The sequence below is a fragment of the Dromiciops gliroides genome, chromosome 1 (genome assembly GCF_019393635.1).
Source record: "Dromiciops gliroides isolate mDroGli1 chromosome 1, mDroGli1.pri, whole genome shotgun sequence".
NCBI classification, from domain to species: Eukaryota; Metazoa; Chordata; class Mammalia; order Microbiotheria; family Microbiotheriidae; genus Dromiciops; species Dromiciops gliroides.
The window spans coordinates 312,052,962-312,060,571 of record NC_057861.1 but is presented as its reverse complement, the minus strand read 5'-3'; the positions used below and the strand labels follow the sequence as shown (position 1 = coordinate 312,060,571).

At 36.7% G+C, this 7,610-nt stretch overlaps 1 pseudogene; it reads left to right on the top strand.

Annotated features, from left to right (window-relative positions):
* Window positions 1-6,462: 6,462 nt before the first annotated feature.
* LOC122736994 lies at window positions 6,463-6,882 on the top strand (annotated as a pseudogene).
* Window positions 6,883-7,610: the final 728 nt, after the last annotated feature.

The following is a 7,610-nucleotide window of genomic DNA, read 5'->3' as shown; positions in this document are numbered from 1 at the left end:
GCTGAGCTCTTGATGGAGGAGGCTAAAAGGGTTGTTAACATATAGGCTGAGGCTTGAGTCCTTATCAATAGTACCTAAAAGGGCTAACAGAGAAACTAAGGTTTGTATTCTTACAGTAACCAAGAAGGTTTGTCCCTATAATCCTTACCATCAACAGAGACAGTAACCAGGGACCATTAACCATTAATAACCATTAATATTCCTAGATGACAGAAGACCTAGAAAACAGATCTTAAGTAAAGAGATATCATAAACAGAGAGACCCTCTGCCTCTGACAAGTCTAAGCATGTCTTTATGAACAGGCACAGAAAAGACCATATGTATCCTTAGGTTCACTTTATGACATGCGAACCCCAAAAAACAAAACCCAGGGAAAAAGGTACCTGCCTCAGGGGTTATTTTAGGACCCCAGGAAGTCCAAATTACAACAAGACCTCCCATGAACTTCACACAAGGAGCAGACTAAGATAATGAGGAGATAACCCACTTTTTCTCACTATAAATACAACTATTCTTCTTCCCCCATTTGAGACACCTCCTTGGTGGTATCCATGTGGTCACTCACAGTATTACAATAAAACTTGGGAACCTGAGTCACTGAGTCTTGTAATTCTTTCTGATGTCTCATGATCGATTTGATCAATTAAACCCATGCCCAACATCACACTTTTTCTTGGTAGTATGGGGCTTCTGAACTCTACTTCAGAGCCATGTGCTCTCTATCTCTCTCTGGTGCCAGGGACACCAAGTGAACCAGCCACACATTCTCTTCTCTCTCTCTCTTTCTCTCTCTCTCTCTCTCTCTCAGTAATGTAAGTCTATTTTGAGTCATGTGCTCTCTCTCTCTTACCAAGCTTATCCCTAATACTCACCCCCCCTTCTTGGGACTCCATGCTGGGTATACATGCAGTAAAAGAATAACAAATTGTTGCTGCCAAAACTGGTTCAATAGCCTCTAATTTATAAGCAACAATATATTAGAAACCCCAGCTAAGTTGCCCAATAGTTTAGACAAAGGCAGGCTTCCCCCTGATATTTCAAATAACACACACCCCAAAAGTGAGCAAAATCCAATACTAATATAAAATCAAAGTCAAGAATTAGACTGGAAAATGGGCAAACAAAAAAGAACCAGATAGTAAAAAGCTACTAAAATAACAGGGAAGTTCAAGACACAAATAGAGAAGAAGACATTAATTTTAAAACATCTATAAGTAAAGCCTGAAAGAAAAATACAGATTGTATCCAAGCTCAACAAGAGTTCCTATAAGAGGTGGGTTTTTTTGTTTGTTTTTTGTTTTTGCTTGTTTGTTTGTGTGTTTGATTTTTTTTTAAGAGAGAGAGAAAATAGAGAAAAAATGAGTGGTAGAGGAAAATCAATTAAAAAAATGAAAACTATGCAGGAAAGTTATGAAAAGAGAATTAATGGCTTGGTTTAAAAAAAAGGTACACAGAAAAAACTGAAGAAAATAACTCCTTAAAATTACAATTGGCCAAAAGGTAAAAGAAAAACAAAAACTCACTGAAGAAAATAACTCCTGTTAAAATGAGAACTGGGCAAGTATAAGCCAATATCTCCAAGATAAATTAAGAAATAATTTTTAAAAAGAGCCCAAAAACCTGAAAAAATAAAAGAAAATTGACAATCTCATAGGAAAAAACAACTGACACAGAAAACAGATTGAGGAATACTTTAAGAATCATTGCACTAGGTGAAATCAATGAAAAAACAAAACAAAGAATCTAGATTATTTTTTAAATTAAATTATAAAGGAAAATTATCCTACAAGCATAGAATTAGAAGGCAAAGTAGAAATTGAAAGAATCACCTCCAGAAAGAAACAACAAAAACAACCACTCACAATATTATAAGCAAAATCCAGTACTCTCAGGTAAAGGATAAAATACTGCTAGCAGCAACAAAGAAATAATCCAAATATTAAGGTGTAATATTGGGATCACACAAGATTTTGTAGTTGTTATCAAGAAACAGAGATAAACAAACTATCAAGATAGAGAAAGCTTAGAATATAATATTCCAGAAGGCAAAGCAGTAAGGGTTAAAACCAAGAATAACTTACATAGAAAAAAACATCTTATATAGGGGGAAATGGATCTTTAGTGAAATAAAAGAATTTTCAAGTTTTTTACAATTAAAAGCTGATACTAGAGCTGAAGAGCAAATTAGAATCTAAAAAACAATACATGGGTGGCAGCTAGGTGGCACAATGGATAGAGCACCAGCCCCACATTCAGGAGGACCTGAGTTCAAATCCGACCTCAGACACTTGACACTTACTGACTGTGTGACCCTGGGCAAGTCACTTAACGCTCATTGCCCTGCAAACAAACAAACAAACAAAACAAAAAGTTAAACATGCATGAGAAATCATAAGGCACTAAAAAAAAAAAAACAACCCAGCATTCTCACATGGGGAGATTATACAGGTAACTCCTCAGAACTTTGTCATAAATACATATATTACAGACAATCTACTTAAACAGAATGCTCTGGTGGGATTCTATAATGTTTGGAAGCTTTCAAAAGAAGAATGGAAGAGTATAGAAAAGGAATGTTCTGGGAGAGAGAGGAATTGAGAAGAATAATGGGGAAATTGCCCGACATAAAGGGAATACATGAGGAAAGACTTATACAATGTAGAAAAGGAGAGAAAGGGGAAACAGGGAATATTTGGACTTCATTCTTATCTAAACTGGTTCAAAGATAGAAAAATAAAATACACAAAATTGAGTATTGTAATTTATGTGATCCAATACGGAAGGAGAAAGGAAAGGGGTTATTGAAAAGAGGAAGTGGGATGAGGAAAGTCAGATTAAGGGAAGCAGTTTTCAGAAACAAAACAATCTCGCAAGCTTTTGACAGAAAAACAAAGAAGGCAAAATAAAAGATAATAAGATGGATGGAATAATAACTGAATGTAAATAGGATTTACTCACCCATAAAGCAGAAGATAATAGCAGAATGGATTAGAAGCCAGAATACAACAATATAGTTTTTTTTACAAGCAATACACCTGAGACATAAATATATAACAGAGTTAAAATAAGGGAGTTAGGGGCAGCTAGGTGGTGCAGTGGATCAAGCACCGGCCCTGGATTCAGGAGCACCTGAGTTCAAATCTGGCCTCAGACACTTAACACTTACTAGCTGTGTGATCCTGGGTAAGTCACTTAACCCCAATTGCTTCACTAAAAAAAATAAAAAAATTTAAAATAAGGGAGCTAAAGAAAACTGTTATGCTTCATCTGAAGTATGAAATTCAGAGGTAGCAATCTTGATCTCAGACAAAGTGAAAAAAAATTCAGAGGTAGCAATCTTGATCTCAGACAAAGTGAAAAAAAAAATAAGGCCCAATTAAAAGAGATAAACAGGAAAATATATTTTGTGAAAGGTGCATATGTCTTTAGTACTGAGAGTAATTAATTTCTAAACTACCTTTCACAAAATTTCCTCCACAAAAAAAAAAAAAAAAAGAGATGGAACATCACCTCAAGGAAGCAGAAATAAACATAGGATAACTCAATGTCCTCCTAAGACAATTTGAGAATACCCCAGAGGCAGAGCCAAGATGGAGGAGGAAAGACATTAGATGCACAGAGCTCTTGACACAATTACCCCCCAAAAGAGAAATAGAACAACCCTGGAGCAGCAAAACCCATAAAGAGATAGGCAGAGATTATTCTCCAGCCAAAGACAGCTTGCAGACGGCCATGCTGATCATGCCCACACAGACCACAGGCACACTGCACTAGAGAAACTTACTCCTGAGCCTCTGAGTCAGCTGGAGCACCACTGTCTTCTGGAACAAAACTTAGTCAGTGAGAGGACTGAACAGCTGGATGTGGGGGTGGGGTGGGGTGGAAAATACAGGGGTGTCTGTGGGACCTAAAGGGGAATTTGGCTATCCCACCCCAGCAGGGTAACCAGAAAGAAATCAGGAGTGTCAGGAGACCCAGGCAGGGGAGGGGTGCAGGCTCATTAGAGCTAAGAACCACCACAGAACACAAAGTTCTGTTGGCTGGCTAATTCAAGTTGGCTTGAGTTTATCTTCAGACCAGAGAACAGGCCAGGCAAGAGAAAAACCTGCACTCCCTCAAAGTGAAACAACTGGGCCTCTGAAGCTTAGGACAGTGTACCTTGGAAGTAGGTCCCCACTGTAAGGGGGAATTAAAAGCCAAGTAAAAGATGGCAAAATGAGCAAGCAAAGAAAGTTGAAAATTTTAGAAAGTTTCTTTAGTGACAAGGAAAATTGAGGTGCACCCTCAGAAGAGGATAGCAACCACAGGGCCCCTACTTCAAATGCTTCCAAGAAAAATATGAATTGCTCTCAGGCCATGGAAGTGCTCAAAAGGAACTTTGAAGAGAAATTGGGAGAGATAGAAGGAAGATTTAGAGAGGTGGAAGAAAGAATGGAAAGAGAAATGAAAGAAATGCAGGAGAGTCATGAAAAAAAAAGTCAACAGCTTGAAAAGCCACATGAAAAAGGAGATACAAAAGCTCTCAGAAGAAAATAATTGCCTAAGAATTAGGATTGAACAAATGGAAGCTAGTGACTTTATAAGAAAACAAGACACAGTAACACAAACACAAATGAATAAATTTTAAAAACAGTAGAGGACAGGGGCACTTATGTGCTGCAGTGGATAAAGCACTGATCCAGGATTCAGGAGTACCTGAGTTCAAATCCGGCCTGAGACACTTTGACACTTACTAGATGTGTGACCCTGGGCAAGTCACTTAACCCCCATTGCCCCGCAAAAACAAACAAACAAACAAAAAAATAGAGGCCAATACGAAATATCTCCTTGGAAAAACAGCTGACCTGGAAAATAGATTCAGGAGAGATAATTTGAAAATCATTGGACTCCCTGAAAACCATGACCAAAATAAGAGCTTAGACATCATCATCCAAGAAATTGTCAGGGAAAATTGCCATGATATTCTAGAAGCAGAAGGTAAAATAGAAATTGAAAGAATCCACTGATCACCTCCTGAAAGTGATCGCAAAATGAAAACTTTCAGGAATATTATAGCCAAATTCCAGAGCTCCCAGGTCAAGAAGAAAATATTTCAAGCAGCTAAAAAAAAGAAATTCAAATACTGTGGAGCTACAGTAAGGATAAAACAAGATCTATCAGCATCTACATTAAAGGACTAGAGGACATGGACTATGATATTCCAGAGGGCAAAGGAACTGGGACTACTGCCAAGAATCACTTACCCAGCAAAACTTTGTATAATCTTTCAGGGAGGAAAAATAGGACTTCAATGAAATAGAGGACTTTCAGGCATTTCTGATGAAATTAACTGACCTGAATAGGAAATTTTACTTTCAAATAGAAGACCCTAGAGAACCATAAAAAGGTAAACAGGAAAAAGATATCATGAGGGGATGTTAAAAGATTAAACTATTTACATTCCTACATAGGAAGATAATACTTCTAACTCTTAAGATCTTTCTCAGTATTAGGGCAGCTGAAAGGAGTACACTTAGAGGACACAGGTCTGAATTGAATATGAAGGGATGATATCTGTAAAGCATTTATTTTTTGTTTATCCTCATTGTGAGGGAGCAGGTAGGGTGGGGTGGCTTATGTCTGGGGCCAGATTTGGGCTCGGCAGCTCCTGGGTCCAGAGCTGGTGCTTTGTCCACTGTGCCACCTAGCTAACCCATGATGACATCTTTAAAATAATGTTAAGGGGTAAGAGGAATTCACTGGAAGAAAGGGAAAGGGAGAGGTAGACTTGGGAAAATTAGATCACTAATTGGAAGGAAGATAACACATAAAAGAGGAATGAAAAACTGGGGGGGGGGGGTGAGGAGTGAAAGTACCCATTAAAGTTCACAAAGTTAGAAGCCTAGGCAGGAAAAAAATGACAACAATGATTTATTATTTTTGTTATTTTTGTTGTTTCTGTTATTATATCAACCAAGAAGAGGACATATTCATTCAAATAAAAGATATTTAATTACATGAAATAACAAAAGAAATGATAAGAAAAAAGAGAGAGGGAGAATACCCCAGGAATGACCCAGCCTCCAGGGGTGAAGCTTCAACCTAATGAACAGGAGCACCCAAGGTTGGCCCCTGAGTCAGACCTCAGAAAATTATGGCTAAAAGCAATATAAAACCAAATAAATAAATAAATACAAAGGAATAAGCAAATGAGAAAGAAATCAATCATAGATGGCTACTATGGGGACAGAGAAGATCCAGGTTGATAGAGGAAAACAATGGAATCTAAAAATGCCACTCCTTTTTCAATAAGAAATGTCAAATGGTTCCAAGCACAAAAAAGACTTATTGGAGGAACTTAAAAACAATTTATAAACTTAACTTTAAAAACTTAAGAATATCCTTTAAAAAGACTTTAAAAACCAAATAAGACTTCAACTCAGTTGCTTCAGCTACAGCCATTTTCCTCTTTCTACTGGGCCATGGCATTCACATTCACTGCCTTCTGCTACATGCTGGTGCTGCTGCTCACTGCCATGCTCATTTTCTTCACCATCTGGCACATTATAGCATTTGATGAACTGAATTCTGATTACAAGAATTATATAGACTAATACAATACACTCAATCCTGTTTTAATTCTGGAATATCTCATCCACACTTTCTTCTGTATCATGTTTCTCTGTGCAACACAGTGGCTTACCCTGGGTCTCAATATGCCACTCTTGGCATATCATATTTCCAGGTATATGAGTAGACCAGGACTCTATGATCTTAAAGCCATCATGAATGTAGATATTCTAGCACACTGTCAGAAAGAAGGATGGTTCAAATTAGCTTTTTAAATGCTATCATTTTTTTACTACCTATATGGCCTGATTTATGTTTTGGTGAGCTCATAAGATGATATACAACAGACTCATTCCAGTTAAGTGCATGTGAAAGCCAAAAAGTGAAAGTATTCTATCCAGGAAGAAACTCTTTCCAAGATTAGCTTATGGAATATGATCAGTTAATTTAAAAAAAAAAAGACTCCTTATTCTAAAAATGTTTCCATGTTTTTGATATGTGGGAGGACAGTTTTCACATGTTATGCTTAGACAAAGAAATTAAATGAATTACATATAAATGAATATAAAAAGGTTACCTCTGGTATTGAAAGGTTTGAACTTGTACTCCTTAGGAGGAGCCATAATTTTCTGAATAACTGTATTAATTACTGACTATGCTTAGTCTGTTGAAAGTTTTTGTTTACAGGACATTGTAGAAGCTTATTTTCATTTTATTGAAATACTGACTGATTGTAAATTAGCTGTAGAGATCAAGTGCTTTCGAAGGACTGAAAACTTTGTACATGTGACATTTTGTGAAGCCTCATAGGTTTCTTCATATATCATGTAGATTACATGGATATATTTGCAGAAGTAAGGATGGTGGAATTTTTTTTCTTAACATTTGGATATTAGCCCTATACATTTGCATGACCTAGGAATTTCCAATAATAGTTCCATAAAATTCATATCCTTTAATTCCTAAGCATAGCTGACCCTATAAAGAATATATGCTAAATTATCTTGGAATGTATTTAAAGTTATTTTAAATGTCTTAATTTGTATCAGTCACTTAGTAA